Below are 22,386 nucleotides of genomic sequence, written 5' to 3' on the forward strand. Positions count from 1 at the left end.
GCGTCTCGTTACGCTGAATCCCGCAGACAAAGCAACATAAAACCAGTAGTGTACACTGACGCAAATGGACGTGTTAGAAGTTCATTATTGCCTAATGATATTAGGAATATTGTACAGTATGTTAGCATCCTAATCCCGTAGCCATTATGGCTTAATCAAAACTAATGGATTTATTCATCTGTCTGCGGCGAAGTGGTGAAGTGTTCCGCTTCCTATACTCAGAGTCCCGTGTTCGATTCCTAAAGTACTGTACAGTACGAACGCATGTTAGTTTTTTCCAGACACTTTATAATTTTTTTTATTCACATAAACCAGGGCAAAGCTGCAGGAGCAGATGTACTGTTAAGGTTCTATGCACCATACGGTACACATACAATTCTGTAGCAGGGCAGACTCAATCGAAATGGCTACCGCCTGTGACTCCTTGCCCCATGGAGGCCCTCAGCTATGGAGCGAGTGATGACATAGATTTTGCGGACAACGGGGCAGTGCTGAAGGTGCGTCACAATCCCCTCGCTAAAATAGATAGGGGCGATAGGAATAAGCGAGGTCTATGCACATTATGGTACACCGGACTTGATCGCATAGCACACTGTCAAAATGGCCGTCGCCCCTGAGCCCCCACCACGTGGCAGGCAGCGCTCGGAGATGGAGTGAGAGATAGCAGTAGTCTTGAAGGCTACGGGGCAATGCTGAAGGAGCGTCACAATCCCCTTGCTAAAATACACAGGGGCGATAGGGATAAGCGAGGTCTATCATTATGGTACACCGGACTCGATCGCATAGCACACTGTCAAAATGGCCGTCGCCCCTGAACCCCCACCACGTGGCAGGCAGCGCTCGGAGATGGAGTGAGAGATAGCAGTAGTCTTGAAGGCTACGGGGCAATGCTGAAGGAGCGTCACAATCCCCTCGCTGAAATACACAGAGGCGATAGGGATTAGCGAGGTCTATCATTACGGTACACAGGACTCGATCGCATAGCACACTGTCAAAATGGCCATCGCCCCTGAACCCCCACCACGTGGCAGGCAGCGCTCGGAGATGGAGTGAGAGATAGCAGTAGTCTTGAAGGCTACGGGGCAATGCTGAAGGAGCGTCACAATCCCCTCACTAAAATAACAGTACACAGGGGCAATGAGGTCCCGAAGAATGATCAAATAATAAATGCTGTATAATGTACAATATACATACCCAAAACAAGGAGCTTAAGCAACAGTGTGGTTCATTAAAGTCAGGGATGTGGTACAGTACAGTAAGTCAGCGGCCAAGTCCCCTAGGTAGGGAGTATATGCAATTGCGGTCGAATTGCCACAAAAGTCGAAAAACGGGGCATTTTCGACAAAAAAAACATGTCGAGTTGGATTCGACAATGCAATACAGTACTTTTCGACCAAAAAATGGACGTTTCAGATTCGACTTTTTGCAATTCGACATTTTTAAAATTCGACATGTCTGCAGTGGTAAAAATGCTGCTTTTTGACAATTCAATTGAAGAATGTCGATTCGACAACAGTGCTTTTCGACAGTAATTTCGTAAATTTCATTTTGCCTTACTTTGCTGGCGGAATCTAAAAAAAAAATTAAATTTTTTTTTTTGTGTGTTCTTTTTTATTGCTAATAGCATATCTATTTATATTAGAAGGGATATGTACTTGGTTTGTCTATTAGGAGACACAAGTAATATTTATATATTTTTTAAAAGAATATATATTTTTTTGAACTGACTAAAATAGAGAGAGCATGGTTTTCAGTGGGAAGGGGTGGGAATGGGTTAAAATCATGAAAAAAAATTGCGTGGGGTCCCCCCTCCTAAGCATAACCAGCCTCGGGCTCTTTGAGCCGGTCCTGGTTGTAAAAATACAGGGGAAAAATTGACAGGGGATCCCCCGTATTTTTCGAACCAGCACCGGGCTCTGCGTCCGGTCCTGGTGCAAAAAATACGGGGGACAATAGACGTAGGGCTACCCCGTATTTTTAACACCAGCACCGGGCTCCACTAGCTGGAGAGAAAATGCCACAGCCGGGGGACACTTTTATACTGGTCCCAGCGGCCGTGGCATTAAATCCCTAACTAGTCACCCCTGGCCGGGGTACCCTGGAGGAGTGGGGACCCCTTAAATCAAGGGGTCCCCCCTCCAGCCACCCAAGGGCATGGGGTGAAGCCCGAGGCTGTCCCCCCCATCCATGGGCTGCGGCTGGGGGGCTGATAGCCTTGTGTCAAAAAAAAGAATATTGTTTCTTGCAGCACAACTACAAGTCCCAGCAAGCCTCCCCCGCAAGCTGGTACTTGGAGAACCACAAGTACCAGCATGCGGGGGGGAAACGGGCCCGCTGGTACCTGTAGTTCTACTGCAAAAAAATACCCAAATAAAAACAGGACACGCACACCGTGAAAGTAAAACTTTATTACATACATGCCGACACACACATACTTACCTATGTTGACACGATGTTCGGTCCACTTCTCCAAGTAGAATCCACGGTGTACCTGAAAATAAAATTATACTCACCAAAGTCCAGTGTAGCATCTGTCCTCTTCTTTTTTGTAATACACGTACTTGGCAAAAAAACAAAAAAAACCACGGACTGAAAGGGGTCCCATGTTTACACACGGCTGACCGCGGGTAACCTCACCACTGACCGCAAAGTTCCCACCATGGAAGATAATGGAGCGGCTGTGCAATGCGCTGTCTGACAGCTCAGACGCGCATAGCCAATCAGGAGAGTGGCTATGCTGATTGGCTGAAGGGACCCTCTGTGACAGGAGTTACGGGGGGGGGGGGTCTCAGCATTCGGGGAAAGGGGTCCCATGTGTAAACATGGGACCCCTTTCAGTCCGTGGTCCGGGTAAATGCGGTTTGTTTTTTTGCCAAGTACGTGGATTACAAAAAAGAAGAGGACAGATGCTACACTGGATTTTGGTGAGTATAATTTTATTTTCAGGTACCCCATGGATTCTACTGGTGAAGAGGACCGAACATCGTGTCAACATAGGTAAGTATGTGTGTGTCGGCATGTATGTAATAAAGTTTTACTTTCACGGTGCACGTGTCCTGTTTTTATTTGGGTATTTTTTTTGCAGTAGAACTACAGGTACCAGTGGGCTGAAATGCATTACTAATGTGCGGCATTATGTGTATAAGGTGTGCTACAATATTTTCTGGCGTAACATAAGGAAAGGGCACTACTGCATGGTCTAATGCAGTGGTTCTCAAACTCGGTCCTCAGGACCCCACACAGTGCATGTTTTGCAGGTAAACCAGCAAGTGCACAGGTGTACTGTATTAATTACTCACTGACACATTTTAAAAGGTCCATACAGTAGGTGGAGCTTATTATTTCACTTGTGATTCTGTGAGACCTGCAAAACATGCACTGTGTGGGGTCCTGAGGACTGAGTTTGAGAACCTGTGGTCTAATGTAAATAAAGATCAATGTGGTGGGGTGTAATGTGAATAAGGGGCAATACTGTTAGGAGTAATGTGGTACTATCATATGATGTAACGAGAATAAGAGACACTACTGCATGATATAATGTGAATAAAGTTGCAGTACTGTGTTGTGTCATTTCATCTGGGGGTATTATTGTGTTACCATGCCCCTTCCCAGCAAGAACATGCACTGTTTTGGGCTGGCACTAAATGTGCACATTGTTCCTATTTAAATTATAGGGGGTAGGAGCGCCAAAATGGGTGATGGTGCTGGGAAAGGGGTGCAGGGTTAGAGGTGGAACTAGCATCTGTGCAAGAGGGCATCAGCCAAAATCTAGCCTAGGGCATCATGTTGGTCAGGTATTGCTCTGATAATACTGTATACTGTACTCTTACTGTACTTTGCATTCAATAGAGATACTGTTTGCACACAGGTTTTACATGAATCATTGGCAATGCTGCAGGAGTGTCTCATTAGGCAATCTAAAATATACCACGACTATGGGTGGGGATACAGTAGGTAAGTTCTGTCACCATAAGCTGTCTGCTGTGTATAGCAGATTTCCATCTGGGATGCATTTGTGTGTTTGTAATAATAAAAAAACATTTTACTGTGCATTTAGTGAATACAGTATTTCTCCCCCATAACGGCACATCATACTGTACAGTTACCCCCATGTACTGTACCGTACCATACCATACTGTATAATGGAATATTTATTGGAAAAAAATCAATATTAATGTAAAAAAAAGTATTTATTACAACATCCAATTGCATGTACTGTACTGATCAAAATGTACAGTACTCTTATTCAGGACTTATAAAACAGAAAATAACTGTTCATACACATCAATAACATTACTACTGTATAATATTCTACATTTGTTTATGCAATAATCAGACAAAGGCAATTTTATAAAGATTTTTAATAATGCACCAATTTAAAATTTTAAACAGAAAATACAGTACAGAACTATATATTTGTGGCTTGACCATTTCTTTCGACTATAACAGGTAATACTTTATACAGGTGATTTATATAATTATTACAATGTTCAGGTGTGAGTACTTCTAGCCAAAATTTATTTATCCCATCCAACAGCTGCTGTTTTGTTGTTGGCTTCGCAACACTCCTAATGTACCTCTTCAATTGAGCCCACACTAATTCAATTGGATTCATGTCTGGTGATCTATAAAAATAAAAAAAAAGTATACAAAAAAAGTTATTCAATTAATGACATTAAATAGAGAAAATTAAACATACGGTATTGTACTGTTTATTAAACCAAAAAATATATTTACAGTACTAGAGTGCTATCCAAAATTTTACTTGTACACTGTTGAAAGAATACTCACTCTGGTGGTGTGCGTTCCCAATTCATATCTTTCTCTTCCATAAATTTGGCTGAGGCGGAGTGTTTAGGATCATTGTCTTGGAATATCCTATGGTGAGTTGGGTAATATTTATTCACAAATGGCACCATACAGCCCTCTACTATTGTTTCTTGGAAACATTTCTTATCCATGATCCCTACAGAAATAAAAAAATGTTGTTCATTAATAAGCAACTCATTTTATTGTGCAGTTACATGTACTCTACAGTACAGCATGTATTTTTACAGAACACAGGCACAGAATAAAGTATAGTACTGTACCTTCGAAAAATAATAAGGGACCAGCTCCTAATCGTGTTATGCCTCCCCATACATGGACTTTCAATGGATACTTTGGGCGTGGTTTTAATGAGATATGGTTACGTTTCCGGAAAGACATTCTGGAGAACCGCTCAAGGGCAACAGACGATTCATCTGTGAAAATGACATCATGAAATGATTCACCACTCTCAATCCATCGCCGTCCCTGTTCCACTCTCTTTACTTTATTCACATCTCTTATCAAGAGAGATATCCTGTGAAGAGCCAAAAATAATGAAATCAGATACAGTAATGAAATTACTGATTTACAGATTACTGTATATACAGTAGACTGTATGTGCAGTATACTGTATTATATACCTACTGTATACATTAAACTGTACATACATTACAGTATATACAGAGTAATATATATAATATATATATAAAAAAATATATATATATATATACACACACACACACACGCACACACGCACACACACACACACACACACACACACACACACACACACACACACACACACACACACACACACACACACACACAAACACAGTATACAGTATGTAATCATCACAATAAGCCGGCAATGCTTCATTGCTGTCTCTGAGTGCCTATACAGTAGGTATCTCTTTTGGGATGGATTATATATATATATATACACACACACACACACACACACACACACACACACACACACACACACACACACACTGTATATAGTATAAAGTACACACTCTGTATAATGATTTATGGCATTGTTATATCACTTATCAAGGGATTATTAACAGTGAATAAGTGTGCATTTACTGTATGGTTTATACTGCTTTCAGTATTTTACCTTGTTGCGCCAAAGGTCCATCCCATTTTCCGTCGCATCCTTCTGACGCTGGTGGCCGATATGTCCAGGTCCTACTTGGAATGGAGAATTCGTTTTATTTGCAAAGCAGTTTTATTTGCAAAGCAGTACGTTCATCATCCTCACGAGTTAGTTCCTCCACAATTTGTTGCACTCTCCTACAGTACAATACAGTATGAAAAATATGAATTAATGAACAGCACAATCACAGTTAGATGTGGTGTTTTTTTTTTTTTATTATTTCCAAAAAACTGTGTATGGTATACAGTAGCGAAGCACGGGTATTCAGATATCTACAATGTTATTTATACTGTGTTTAATATTTACATTTAGTTTTGTAAACAGACATTCTTAACATCACGGGCAACCACATCTCACAGGAAGTGTCCCACTCTCCCTCCCATCCGGATTGCAGTGAGTTATCTGTGCTGGTCAGGAGAGGGGGGGTGGGACTGTATAAATCACTACAGTATGTACACTACTGTATTTGACAATACTTACCAGCTTGGCGGCGCCTGTCCCGCCTCCTGTGCCGTCGTGCTCCCAGCCCTGTAAACATATATATACAGTATAATGGCAGCATACTGTACAGCCAATGAAATTCAACATTGACAGCATCTTTATGGCATCACAATCAATGGAATTGTTCATTCTAGTACCCTGCACCTAATTACTCAGGAGGGCATAGTGTACTGTACTGTCTTCAAAACTTAAGGGGCACATTTCAAAATGTGACATACAGTACACTTACAGTATCGCTACAGTACAGTAGGTCCAGGGTATTAGACAGAACACTACCTTTATAGACATTGTAACACACATTAGCATTGCCCTTATAAACATTATGACACACATCAGCATGCAGCCCTCCCACCCTTAACCATCTCAGTACTGTTCATTACAGTATAAATTGATTTCATGACAGATGATGCAGCACTCACCTGAATTCATCTTATTCACGTCATGTCACAGTAGTGCAGTTTATTCACGTCACAGTACTGTCCTTGATTCACGTTGTGTCACACAGTAGAGCACCTTATTCACGTTACTGTACTGTACGTCACAGTAGTGCAGTAGTATATCCACATTACGTCACAAAGTAGAGATCTGCCACAGTCATGAACCTTGTAACACATTATGCAAGAGTAATGCACGTCAGAACACATTAGGGCACTGTAACATCCCTTAGAATAATTTCTGCCACAGTAACGTCCCTTAGAACACTGTACTATCTGAAAGTAGAAATCTCCCTTATAACAAAAAAATATTGACTGGAACTTTGGGAATAAAACCCGGGACTCTCAGCGTGGGAGGCAGGAGACTGCAATTACAGCTGCACGTTACACTGAATGATAATGTACGATACACTGCACAATACGCTGCAGGTACACTGCACGACACACTGAAATTACACCACACGATGCACTGCACGACACTGCATATGCACTGCACTATGTGATACAGTACACTGCACAATACGACAAACTGCACATTACACTGCACAATACGCTGCAGGTACACTGCACGACACACTGCACGACACTGCATACTGTATGCACTGCACTGCGTAATACGACAAACTGCACATTACACTGCACATTTCCCTGCAAAATATGATACAATGTGGGTAATTCCAAGTTGATCGCAGCAGGAATTCTGTTAGCAGTTGGGCAAAACCATGTGCACTGCAGGTGGGGCAGATGTAACATGTGCAGAGAGAGTTAGATTTGGGTGGGGTGTGTTCAATCTGCAATCTAAATTGCAGTGTAATAATAAAGCAGCCAGTATTTACCCTGCACAGAAACAATATAACCCCCCAAAATCTAACTCTCTCTGCACATGTTATATCTGCCCCCCCCTGCAGTGCACATGGTTTTGCCCAACTGCTGAAAAATTTGCTGCTGCAATCAACTTGGAATGACCCCCAATGTACACTGCACAAAACACTGCAATTACCACATGTGTATACAGTACACTGCACGATGTGATTCACTATGCATTACACTCACTGCACAATACCATATACAGAATGACACGCTGCAATTACGCAGCACGATACACTGTGATACACTGCATATACTGTACACTGCATGATACACTGCACAATTGTAGACCACGTGGATTGTAAAGAACTATATATACTAGAGATGAGCGGGTTCGGTTTCTCTGAATCCGAACCCGACAGAACTTCATGGTTTTTTTCACGGGTCCGAGCAGACTCGGATCTTCCCGCCTTGCTCGGTTAACCCGAGCGCGCCCGAACGTCATCATGACGCTGTCGGATTCTCGCGAGGCTCGGATTCTATCGCGAGACTCGGATTCTATATAAGGAGCCGCGCGTCGCCGCCATTTTCACACGTGCATTGAGATTGATAGGGAGAGGACGTGGCTGGCGTCCTCTCCATTTAGATTATAAGAGACTGTGAGAGATTTACTGGAGCTGACTAGGAGGAGTACTGTTACTGTAGAAGTGTAGAGACTGAGTGGAGAGAGTTTACTAGTGAGGACAGTGCAGTTTACTTTATAATCCGTTCTCTGCCTGAAAAAAGCGATACACAGCACACAGTGACTCAGTCACATACCATATCTGTGTGCACTGCTCAGGCTCAGGCCAGTGTGCTGCATCATCTATTATCTATATATAATATTATATATATCTGTCTGACTGCTCAGCTCACACAGCTTATAATTGTGGGGGAGACTGGGGAGCACTACTGCAGTGCCAGTTATAGGTTATAGCAGGAGCCAGGAGTACATAATATATTATATAGTGAGTGACCACCAGACACACAGTGCAGTTTATTTAATATATCCGTTCTCTGCCTGAAAAAAGCGATACACACAGTGACTCAGTCAGTCACATACCATATCTGTGTGCACTGCTCAGGCTCAGGCCAGTGTGCTGCATCATCTATTATCTATATATAATATTATATATATCTGTCTGACTGCTCAGCTCACACAGCTTATAATTGTGGGGGAGACTGGGGAGCACTACTGCAGTGCCAGTTATAGGTTATAGCAGGAGCCAGGAGTACATAATATATTATATAGTGAGTGACCACCAGACACACAGTGCAGTTTATTTAATATATCCGTTCTCTGCCTGAAAAAAGCGATACACACAGTGACTCAGTCAGTCACATACCATATCTGTGTGCACTGCTCAGGCTCAGGCCAGTGTGCTGCATCATCTATATATATTATATATCTGTCTGACTGCTCAGCTCACACAGCTTATAATTGTGGGGGAGACTGGGGAGCACTACTGCAGTGCCAGTTATAGGTTATAGCAGGAGCCAGGAGTACATATTATATTAAAATTAAACAGTGCACACTTTTGCTGCAGGAGTGCCACTGCCAGTGTGACTGACCAGTGACCTGACCACACTGACCACCAGTATAGTTAGTAGTATACTTATATTGTGATTGCCTGAAAAAGTTAAACACTCGTCGTGTGACTTCACTTGTGTGTTTTTTTTTTTTTATTCTATAAAAATAAAACTCATTCTGCTGACAGACAGTGTCCAGCAGGTCCGTCATTATATAATATATAATATATACCTGTCCGGCTGCAGTAGTGATATATATATATTTTTTATATCATTTATCGTCCAGTCGCAGCAGACACAGTACGGTAGTTCACGGCTGTGGCTACCTCTGTGTCTCTGCACTCGGCAGGCAGTCCGTCCATAATTGTAATACCACCTAACCGTGGATTTTTTTCATTCTTCTTTATACATACATAGTTACATAGACATCTTCTCTTTATCAACCAGTCTATATTAGCTGCAGACACAGTACAGTACGGTAGTTCACGGCTGTGGCTACCTCTGTGTCTGCACTCGGCAGGCAGTCCGTCCATAATTGTATACCACCTAACCGTGGTTTTTTTTCATTCTTCTTTATACATACATAGTTACATAGACATCTTCTCTTTATCAACCAGTCTATATTAGCTGCAGACACAGTACAGTACGGTAGTTCACGGCTGTGGCTACCTCTGTGTCTGCACTCGGCAGGCAGTCCGTCCATAATTGTATACCACCTAACCGTGGATTTTTTTCAGTCTTCTTTATACATACATAGTTACATAGACATCTTCTCTTTATCAACCAGTCTATATTAGCTGCAGACACAGTACAGTACGGTAGTTCACGGCTGTGGCTACCTCTGTGTCTGCAGTCAGCAGGCAGTCCATAATTGTATACTAGTATCCATCTCCATTGTTTACCTGAGGTGCCTTTTAGTTGTGCCTATTAAAATATGGAGAACAAAAATGTTGAGGTTCCAAAATTAGGGAAAGATCAAGATCCACTTCCACCTCGTGCTGAAGCTGCTGCCACTAGTCATGGCCGAGACGATGAAATGCCAGCAACGTCGTCTGCCAAGGCCGATGCCCAATGTCATAGTACAGAGCATGTCAAATCCAAAACACCAAATATCAGAAAAAAAAGGACTCCAAAACCTAAAATAAAATTGTCGGAGGAGAAGCGTAAACTTGCCAATATGCCATTTACCACACGGAGTGGCAAGGAACGGCTGAGGCCCTGGCCTATGTTCATGGCTAGTGGTTCAGCTTCACATGAGGATGGAAGCACTCAGTCTCTCGCTAGAAAAATGAAAAGACTCAAGCTGGCAAAAGCAGCACAGCAAAGAACTGTGCATTCTTCGAAATCCCAAATCCACAAGGAGAGTCCAATTGTGTCGGTTGCGATGCCTGACCTTCCCAACACTGGACGTGAAGAGCATGCGCCTTCCACCATTTGCACGCCCCCTGCAAGTGCTGGAAGGAGCACCCGCAGTCCAGTTCCTGATAGTCAGATTGAAGATGTCAGTGTTGAAGTACACCAGGATGAGGAGGATATGGGTGTTGCTGGCGCTGGGGAGGAAATTGACCAGGAGGATTCTGATGGTGAGGTGGTTTGTTTAAGTCAGGCACCCGGGGAGACACCTGTTGTCCGTGGGAGGAATATGGCCGTTGACATGCCAGGTGAAAATACCAAAAAAATCAGCTCTTCGGTGTGGAGGTATTTCACCAGAAATGCGGACAACAGGTGTCAAGCCGTGTGTTCCCTTTGTCAAGCTGTAATAAGTAGGGGTAAGGACGTTAACCACCTCGGAACATCCTCCCTTATACGTCACCTGCAGCGCATTCATAATAAGTCAGTGACAAGTTCAAAAACTTTGGGTGACAGCGGAAGCAGTCCACTGACCAGTAAATCCCTTCCTCTTGTAACCAAGCTCACGCAAACCACCCCACCAACTCCCTCAGTGTCAATTTCCTCCTTCCCCAGGAATGCCAATAGTCCTGCAGGCCATGTCACTGGCAATTCTGACGAGTCCTCTCCTGCCTGGGATTCCTCCGATGCATCCTTGCGTGTAACGCCTACTGCTGCTGGCGCTGCTGTTGTTGCCGCTGGGAGTCGATGGTCATCCCAGAGGGGAAGTCGTAAGCCCACTTGTACTACTTCCAGTAAGCAATTGACTGTTCAACAGTCCTTTGCGAGGAAGATGAAATATCACAGCAGTCATCCTACTGCAAAGCGGATAACTGAGGCCTTGACAACTATGTTGGTGTTAGACGTGCGTCCGGTATCCGCCGTTAGTTCACAGGGAACTAGACAATTTATTGAGGCAGTGTGCCCCCGTTACCAAATACCATCTAGGTTCCACTTCTCTAGGCAGGCGATACCGAGAATGTACACGGACGTCAGAAAAAGACTCACCAGTGTCCTAAAAAATGCAGTTGTACCCAATGTCCACTTAACCACGGACATGTGGACAAGTGGAGCAGGGCAGGGTCAGGACTATATGACTGTGACAGCCCACTGGGTAGATGTATGGACTCCCGCCGCAAGAACAGCAGCGGCGGCACCAGTAGCAGCATCTCGCAAACGCCAACTCTTTCCTAGGCAGGCTACGCTTTGTATCACCGCTTTCCAGAATACGCACACAGCTGAAAACCTCTTACGGCAACTGAGGAAGATCATCGCGGAATGGCTTACCCCAATTGGACTCTCCTGTGGATTTGTGGCATCGGACAACGCCAGCAATATTGTGTGTGCATTAAATATGGGCAAATTCCAGCACGTCCCATGTTTTGCACATACCTTGAATTTGGTGGTGCAGAATTTTTTAAAAAACGACAGGGGCGTGCAAGAGATGCTGTCGGTGGCCAGAAGAATTGCGGGACACTTTCGGCGTACAGGCACCACGTACAGAAGACTGGAGCACCACCAAAAACTACTGAACCTGCCCTGCCATCATCTGAAGCAAGAAGTGGTAACGAGGTGGAATTCAACCCTCTATATGCTTCAGAGGTTGGAGGAGCAGCAAAAGGCCATTCAAGCCTATACAATTGAGCACGATATAGGAGGTGGAATGCACCTGTCTCAAGTGCAGTGGAGAATGATTTCAACGTTGTGCAAGGTTCTGATGCCCTTTGAACTTGCCACACGTGAAGTCAGTTCAGACACTGCCAGCCTGAGTCAGGTCATTCCCCTCATCAGGCTTTTGCAGAAGAAGCTGGAGGCATTGAAGAAGGAGCTAAAAGGGAGCGATTCCGCTAGGCATGTGGGACTTGTGGATGATGCCCTTAATTCGCTTAACAAGGATTCACGGGTGGTCAATCTGTTGAAATCAGAGCACTACATTTTGGCCACCGTGCTCGATCCTAGATTTAAAGCCTACCTTGGATCTCTCTTTCCGGCAGACACAAGTCTGCTGGGGTTGAAAGACCTGCTGGTGACAAAATTGTCAAGTCAAGCGGAACGCGACCTGTCAACATCTCCTCCTTCACATTCTCCCGCAACTGGGGGTGCGAGGAAAAGGCTCAGAATTCCGAGCCCACCCGCTGGCGGTGATGCAGGGCAGTCTGGAGCGACTGCTGATGCTGACATCTGGTCCGGACTGAAGGACCTGACAACGATTAACGATATTGTCGTCTACTGTCACTGCATATGATTCTCTCAACATTGATAGAATGGTGGAGGATTATATGAGTGACCGCATCCAAGTAGGCACGTCACACAGTCCGTACTTATACTGGCAGGAAAAAGAGGCAATTTGGAGGCCCTTGCACAAACTGGCTTTATTCTACCTAAGTTGCCCTCCCACAAGTGTGTACTCCGAAAGAGTGTTTAGTGCCGCCGCTCACCTTGTCAGCAATCGGCGTACGAGGTTACATCCAGAAAATGTGGAGAAGATGATGTTCATTAAAATGAATTATAATCAATTCCTCCGCGGAGACATTGACCAGCAGCAATTGCCTCCACAAAGTACACAGGGAGCTGAGATGGTGGATTCCAGTGGGGACGAATTGATAATCTGTGAGGAGGGGGATGTACACGGTGATATATCGGAGGGTGAAGATGAGGTGGACATCTTGCCTCTGTAGAGCCAGTTTGTGCAAGGAGAGATTAATTGCTTCTTTTTTGGGGGGGGTCCAAACCAACCCGTCATATCAGTCACAGTCGTGTGGCAGACCCTGTCACTGAAATGATGGGTTGGTTAAAGTGTGCATGTCCTGTTTTGTTTATACAACATAAGGGTGGGTGGGAGGGCCCAAGGACAATTCCATCTTGCACCTCTTTTTTCTTTTCTTTTTCTTTGCATCATGTGCTGATTGGGGAGGGTTTTTTGGAAGGGACATCCTGCGTGACACTGCAGTGCCACTCCTAGATGGGCCCGGTGTTTGTGTCGGCCACTAGGGTCGCTAATCTTACTCACACAGTCAGCTACCTCATTGCGCCTCTTTTTTTCTTTGCGTCATGTGCTGTTTGGGGAGGGTTTTTTGGAAGGGACATCCTGCGTGACACTGCAGTGCCACTCCTAGATGGGCCCGGTGTTTGTGTCGGCCACTAGGGTCGCTAATCTTACTCACACAGCTACCTCATTGCGCCTCTTTTTTTCTTTGCGTCATGTGCTGTTTGGGGAGGGTTTTTTGGAAGGGACATCCTGCGTGACACTGCAGTGCCACTCCTAGATGGGCCCGGTGTTTGTGTCGGCCACTAGGGTCGCTAATCTTACTCACACAGCTACCTCATTGCGCCTCTTTTTTTCTTTGCGTCATGTGCTGTTTGGGGAGGGTTTTTTGGAAGGGACATCCTGCGTGACACTGCAGTGCCACTCCTAGATGGGCCCGGTGTTTGTGTCGGCCACTAGGGTCGCTAATCTTACTCACACAGCTACCTCATTGCGCCTCTTTTTTTCTTTGCGTCATGTGCTGTTTGGGGAGGGTTTTTTGGAAGGGACATCCTGCGTGACACTGCAGTGCCACTCCTAGATGGGCCCGGTGTTTGTGTCGGCCACTAGGGTCGCTTATCTTACTCACACAGCGACCTCGGTGCAAATTTTAGGACTAAAAATAATATTGTGAGGTGTGAGGTATTCAGAATAGACTGAAAATGAGTGTAAATTATGGTTTTTGAGGTTAATAATACTTTGGGATCAAAATGACCCCCAAATTCTATGATTTAAGCTGTTTTTTTAGTGTTTTTTGAAAAAAACACCCGAATCCAAAACACACCCGAATCCGACAAAAAAAATTCGGTGAGGTTTTGCCAAAACGCGTTCGAACCCAAAACACGGCCGCGGAACCGAACCCAAAACCAAAACACAAAACCCGAAAAATTTCAGGCGCTCATCTCTAATATATACACACAAGTTAAAAAAATAATAATATTTTTTGTAAAACTCATGTCGATCTTTTTCCATGTCAACTTAACGGCCATGTCAACCTACAGTATAACTGTTGTCAACCAATTTCAAAAGCCGCACCATCTAGGTCAACACCAATTGGTTGACACCAGATCTAGGTCGACATGGTGTGTCGACCTAGATGGTGTCACTTTTGACATGGACAGTAAATGTAAGAAAAATTGTTAAAGTGTAAAAAAAAACAAATTGACCTTTTGACCCTGGTTAATGTTTGGGCCTTGTTTAACCATTTGTTTACCACAGATACAGTGCTGCATAGACCGGATACCTGCTGATACAGCAGCCACCTGCTATAATGTACTGTACCTGTAACTACAGTAACTTAAAGTACAGTAATCTACAGTAATGTACTGTACTTACAATCCCTTATGGCCTGCAGGCGCCTTGGAGTCCTGCGGACGAGGTCACTCCACCTGCTCTGCAAGGACCTCACGGATCTCCTCCGATTGTATGTTCGGAGGATCTCCCTGCCGGCCCTCCTGTAGGCTCTGACCTTCTCCTCGTTGCTGGCGAGACTTCTGTCCCGCCAGCGAACGAGGAGACGCAGCTCACCGAGAGCATAAGGATGGTCCCTAACAGCAGCCATGACACCGTCCTTATGCGCAATGAGCGTCTCAGACGTCGTGCGTCTCAGACGTCGTGTGTCTCAGACGTCGTACGTCTCAGACGTCGTGCGTTCCAGGCATTCAGCGTTGTTACTGTGTGACAGTTTCCCTTAGTTTTGAATATGCCCTTTGTTTGACCACGGTATTTTTCACTGTCTCGCCCTTCGCCCTTCACTCCTGGGAGCCTGCACATGTCCTGTGCAATACACAAACGCCGAAGATCTACAATGCCGCTGTGTAGTTGCATTTAGTGTAAAGAATCGCTCCTGCAGGTGTACTCTGATTTATATGTAACAGTGTTCACCCTTCCATTGACTGTCTTACAATGAAAATAAAGTAATACAGTATATTATTACAAAAAAAAAAAAAAAAAAGAAGGCACATCAGGTCTTGAACCCTGGACCCCCAGCATGGGAGGTGGGAGCCTTCATCGCTAGCCCACGACGCCTGATGAGAGATTCCCAATTTCATGTGTAAAAGTACAGCAAACAGCGCCCAGCCCCCTCCCCATTGGTGTTGGTTTATGCCTTAGGGGACTCGGACGCTCGCATTTGTAAAGCACGGTATTTTCCACCGCCTCCCGCTAGCCCATCGCCCTTCCCCCCTGGGAGCCTGCACAGATCATGCAGTGGACAGGGAGGGAATTCAGGTCCTCTGCAATACACAAACGCCGAAGATCTACAGTACTGTTTTGCTCACTCAGAATACACTCATTTCTACTCATTACCGCTGTGTAGTGGCATTTAGCGTACAGAATCGCTCCTGCAGATCTACTCTGATTTATGTGAAACTTATGTGCATCCTTCCATTGGATGTACAGTATTAGAGAGAAAAAAAAATATTAAAGTGAATGTCATGGGAACACATAAAAAAATAAGGTTGGCACTTCCTTCCCATTGGTGTTGGTTTATGCCGTAGGGGACTCGGACACTCAAATAATTGCATTTCAAAGGCACGGTATTTTCCATCATCTCCCCTTACCCCCATCGCTGTTCCCCTCTGGGAGCCTGCACAGATCATGCAGTAGACAGGGAGGGAATTCAGGTCCTGTGCAATACACAAACGCCGAAGATCTACAGTACTGTTTTGCTCAATTAGTTGCGTCAGAATACACTCATTTCTACTCATTGCCGCTGTGTAGTTGCATTTAGCGTAAAGAATTGCTCCTGCAGATGTACTCTGATTTATGTGAAACTTGTGTGCATCCTTCCATTGGATGTATTAGAGAGAAAAAAAAATATTAAAGTGAATGTCACGGGAACACATAAAAAAATAAGGTTGGCACTTCCTTCCCATTGGTGTTGGTTTATGCCGTAGGGGACTCGGACGCTCATATAATTGCATTTCAAAGGCACGGTATTTTCCATCGTCTCCCCTTACCCCCATCGCTCTTCCCCTCTGGGAGCCTGCACAGATCATGCAGTAGACAGGGAGGGAATTCAGATCCTGTGCAATACACAAACGCCGTGTAGCTGCATTTAGCGTAAAGAATCGCTCCTGCAGATGTACTCTGTAAGACAGTCAATGGAAGGGTGCACACAAGTTACATATAAATCAGAGTACATCTGCAGGAGCGATTCTTTATGCTAAATGCAACTACACAGCGGCAATGAGTAGAAATGAGTGTATTCTGACACTTAGCTCCTGAGGGGAACGAACGTTCGCCGCCACAGGTGATCGCTCACCCCCACAGCATGCCGGCACCCTCATACAGAGCCAGAATACTTCAGTGGCGAGTGAGTCACCAGTCCCCTGGCAAGCGGGGAGCCGGTGTGAAGATAGTGGCAACAGGGCAGGGAGCGCAGTACTAACTGCATTCCAGGGCTCAGTGGTACATTGTGCGGCGCTGTGAGGGGCACCCAGAGCCAGTGCCTACACCCTACACTGGTCAGAAGCTTGTCAGGGACCCCAGATCAGTGCCAGCAGATATTCCTCAAGCCAGTATAAAGAACCAGAGAGCGGAAAGCATGCGCCATGGAAGGGGGTGGAGCTTCTCCTCAGAGTGGACCCAGCAGTGTTCAGCGCCATTTTTCCTGCATGCAGAGATGCTGACAGGGAGAGCTGTTCCTCCTCATCAACTCCAACTATCTTGTACGGTACCAGGGGTTGTAGAAGGGGGGTAGGCGGTGTATGTACTGTATAACCTATTAAGGTGCACAGTAAGCGCTGGATAGTGATTTTCCTATATGTAAAAAGCGCTGTGTGTGGGTAGACTCCAGTCTCTGTGGCTCTCTTGGCATTCTTAGGGGGAAACTCTGTCTGCCTTTTCCCTGTGTGTGTGGAGTGTTTGTTGTCCCCAACTGGCCATGTCTAGGGACTCTGTGTCATATGCTGCAGAGGATATGTCCTCTCAGGATGACCCCATTCCATGTAATCAGGATTGCACTGTTTTAGCACAGATTCCTGCTAAGGAGCCTGAGTGGTTAGCCTCTCTTAAGGGTATGATCTCTCAGATTTCTACTAGGGTAGTGCAAACTGAGACAGCAACTCAGGTTTTACAAAACTCTATGGCTGTATGGTCCGGTTCTGTTCCAGGGCCTTGGGAATCTGCGGTAGCAGGTTTTTGGGATTTTCCACGACCTCCTCTAAAGAAGGTGTTAGAAGGCTTGGCCTTTTTTGTTTTAGCTGTCCGAAAGGACTGTGATGGGAATGAAGAAAAACGCCTGGGTGATCTTCCCCAAAGAGGATGTTTCCCTTAAAAGGGATCACCTCCAAGGTCTTTTTAGAGTCCAGATCCACAGACCAGGACCGCAACCACAGAATCCGGCAAGCCAGAATGGACGTAGTAGACGCTTTGGCTGCCAGCACATCAGCATCAGAGGCCGCCTCCTGAATGTAATGAGAGGCAGTGGTAATATATGAAAGACACTGTCTGGCATTATCAGAAAAATTAGGAGGTAGCTCTGCTTCAACTTCTTGAACCCAGGCTTCAATAGCTTTTGCAGCCCAAGATGCAGCTATAGTAGGTCTATGCACAGCACCCGCAAGAGTGTAAATAGACTTCAAGTAACCCTCCACGCGCTTATCCGTCGGTTCCTTCAGAGAGGTGACGGTAGTGACAGGCAGAGTAGAAAACACCACCAGACGTGCAACATGTGAGTCCACTGGCGGCGGTGTTTCCCAATTTTTACTTAACTCTGCAGCGAGGGGATAACGAGCTAGCATCTGTTTAGACAGGGAGAATTTCTTTCCTGGAGACTCCCAGGATTCCTGACGTATGTCAACAAAATAGTCAGAATGTGGCAAAACTAATTTAGTAACCTTCTGACGTTTGAACTTATCAGGCTTCTTAGACGTATCTGGAGGTTCAGTTTCATCAACGATCTGAAGAATCAGTTTGATAGCCTCCAAGAGGTCAGGAACATCCACCTGTCCTGTAGATTCCCCATCAGACGCATCTGCATCAGTGTCTGATGGGTCACTATATACGCCATCTTCATCGGATGAAGTATCCGAAACCTACGTTGATTGTGAGGAAGAAATGGCCCGCTTAGATGACCCTTTGGTCCTAGGGGGGCGAGGGTCAGGGTTTTGTTTAACCAAGGACTGATTTAACTGCTGTAACTGAGTAGACTGAGAATCCACCCGTGGTGGATTTACAACAGGGATAATATGTGATTGTACAGGCACAGGAGGTCCCACAGGGGGCGCTAGTCTCATAACTAGTGTAGTCAGTAAATTAGAAAAAAAACAGCCCAAGATGGGTCTTGGTGTGCCACCGGTGCTGCAGGCTGACCGAGGGGTACAGAACCCCAATACCTGGACCCTCAGCTGGAATATTTTCCTCAGATAAATACGCGGCGTCAGCATGCATGACGGAGGATCAGCCGCCGATCTCCCGCCCTGTGATGCAGACATTATTGGAGAATGTAGCTCTAGGGAGTAATAGTACAATATAGCCAGACACAGTACCTGACAAAAAAACCCTGTGGAGTGTGATTGCAAAGCAGTTCACAAACAGAGAATTTAATTGGTATAAGGTAACTGAAATACACAGAGAAAAATACCAAACAGTATATCCTGTGAAAGACTATACATATATATTAGAGATGCGCACCGGAAATTTTTCGGGTTTTGTGTTTTGGTTTTGGATTCAGTTCCGCGGCCGTGTTTTGGATTCGGACGCGTTTTGGCAAAACCTCCCTTAAAATTTTTTGTCGGATTCGGGTGTTTTTTTTCAAAAACCCCTCAAAAACAGCTTAAATAATAGAATTTGGGGGTAATTTTGATCCCATAGTATTATTAACCTCAATAACCATAATTTCCACTCATTTCCAGTCTATTCTGAACACCTCACACCTCACAATATTATTTTTAGTCCTAAAATTTGCACCGATGTCGCTGGATGACTAAGCTAATCGACCCAAGTGGCCGGCACAAACACCTGGCCCATCTAGGAGTGGCACTGCAGTGTCAGACAGGATGACACTTAAAAAATTGGCCCCAAACATCACATGATGCAAAGATAAAAAAAAAAAAAAAAGAGGTGCAAGATGGAATTGTCCTTGGGCAGGTCTTTGAACATCTGCAGACTTGTGTCTTCCGGAAAGAGAGATACAACGTAGGCTTTAAACCTAGGATCGAGCATGGTGGCCAAAATGTAGTGCTCTGATTTCAACAGATTGACCATCCGTGAATCCTGGTTAAGCTAATGAAGTGCTCCATCCCACATGCCTAGCGTAATCGTCCGTTTTAGCTCCTCCTTCAATCTCTCCAGCTGCTTCTGCAAAAGCCTGATGAGGGGAATGACCTGACTCAGGCTGGCAGTGTCTGAACTGACTTCACGTGTGGCAAGTTCAAAGGGTTGCAGAACCTTGCACAACGTTGAAATCATTCTCCACTGCGCTTGAGTCAGGTGCATTCCCCCTCCTTTCCTATATCGTAGGCAGATGTATAGGCTTGAATGGCCTTTTGCTGCTCCTCCATCCCCTGAAGAATATAGAGGGTTGAATTCCACCTTGTTACCACCTCTTGCTTCAGATGATGGCGGGGCAGGTTCAGGAGTGTTTGCTGGTGCTCCAGTCTTCGGCACGCGGTGGCTGAATGCCGAAAGTGGCCCGCAATTCTTCGGGCCACCGACAGCATCTCTTGCACGCCCCTGTCGTTTTAAAAAAAATTATGCACCACCAAATTCATTGTATGTGCAAAACATGGGACGTGCTAGACTTTGCCCACATGTAATGCACGCACAATATTGGTGGCGTTGTCTGATATCACAAATCCCCAGGAGAGTCCAATTGGGGTAAGCCAATCTGCGATGATGTTCCTCAGTTTCCGTAAGAGGTTGTCAGCTGTGTGCCTCTTATGGAAAGCGGTGATACAAAGCATAGCCTGCCTAGGAACGAGTTGGCGTTTGCGAGATGCTGCTACTGGTGCCGCCGCTGCTGTTGTTGCAATACAGCTACCCAGTGGGGTGTCACAGTCATATAGTCCTGAGTCTGCCCTGCTCCACTTGTCCACATGTCCGTGGTTAAGTGGACATTGGGTACAACTGCATTTTTTAGGACACTGGTGACTCTTTTTCTGATGTCTGTGTACATTCTCGGTATCGCCTGCCTAGAGAAGTGGAACCTAGATGGCATTTGGTACCGGGGACACACTACCTCAAGAAATTCTCTAAGTCCCTGTGAACTAACGGTGGACACCGGACGCACGTCCAACACCAACACAGCTGCCAAGGCCTGAGTTATCCGCTTTGCAACAGGATGACTGCTGTGATATTTCATCTTCCTCACAAAGGACTGTTGGACAGTCAATTGCTTACTGGAAGTAGTACAAGTGGTCTTCCGACTTCCCCTCTGGGATGACGATCGACTCCTAGCAGCAACAACAGCAGCGCCAGCAGCAGTAGGCATTACACTAAAGGATTCATCGGCGGAATCCCAGGCAGGAGAGGACTCATCAGACTTGCCAGATTTGGATATTTAAAGTGACACGGAGCTGCAAGACACAGCAATGGCCTACTGTACTGTACTACTATATACTGGTGGTCACCAAAATGCTGCACTGTACTACTATATACTGCTCACACCAATGCAGCACAGAAATGGATACTTGAAGTAACACGGAGCTGCAAGATACAGCAATGGCCTACTGTAATGTACTACTATATATACTGGTGGTCACCAAAATGCTGCACTATACTACTATATACTGCTCACAACAATGCAGCACAGATATGGATACTTGGAGTGACACGGAGCTGCAAGATACAGCAATGCCCTACTGTACTGTACTAATATATATACTGGTGGTCACCAAAATACTGCACTGTACTACTATATACTGCTAACAAGCACAGATATGGATACTTGAAGTGACACGGAGCTGCAAGACACAGCAATGGCCTACTGTACTGTACTACTATATACTGGTGGTCACCAAAATGCTGCACTGTACTACTGTATACTGCTCACAACAATGCAGCACAGATATGGATACTTGAAGTTACACAGAGCTGCAAGATACAGCAATGGCCTACTGTACTATACTACTATATATACTGGTGGTCACCAAAATGCTGCACTATACTACTATACACTGCTCACAACAATGCAGCACAGATATGGATACTTGCAGTGACACAGAGCTGCAAGATACAGCAATGGCCTACTGTACTACTATATATACTGGTGGTCACCAAAGTGCTGCACTGTACTACTATATACTGCTCACAACAATGCAGCACAGATATGGATACTTGCAGTGACACGGAGCTGCAAGATACAGCAATGGCCTACTGTACTGTACTACTATATACGGGTGGTCACCAAAATGCTGCACTGTACTACTATATAGTATATACTGGTCACACAACAATGCAGCAGATATTGAGCACTGATCAGGATACTGTCTAGAACGGAGTCTGACACGGAGCTGCAAGATACAGCAATGGCCTACTGTACTGTACTACTATAATATACTGGTGGTCACCACAATGTAGCACACTGAGCACAGATATTTGCAGCACACTGAGCACAGATATTGAGCTTTTCAGGCAGAGAACGCAGCCACGTCCCCTCCGCTCAATCTCCAATGTACGAGTGAACATGTCGGCGACGCGCGGCTCTATATATGGAATACGAATCTCGCGAGAATCCGACAGCAGGATGA

The sequence above is a fragment of the Pseudophryne corroboree genome, chromosome 1, assembly GCF_028390025.1.
Source record: "Pseudophryne corroboree isolate aPseCor3 chromosome 1, aPseCor3.hap2, whole genome shotgun sequence".
NCBI lineage: Eukaryota > Metazoa > Chordata > Amphibia > Anura > Myobatrachidae > Pseudophryne > Pseudophryne corroboree.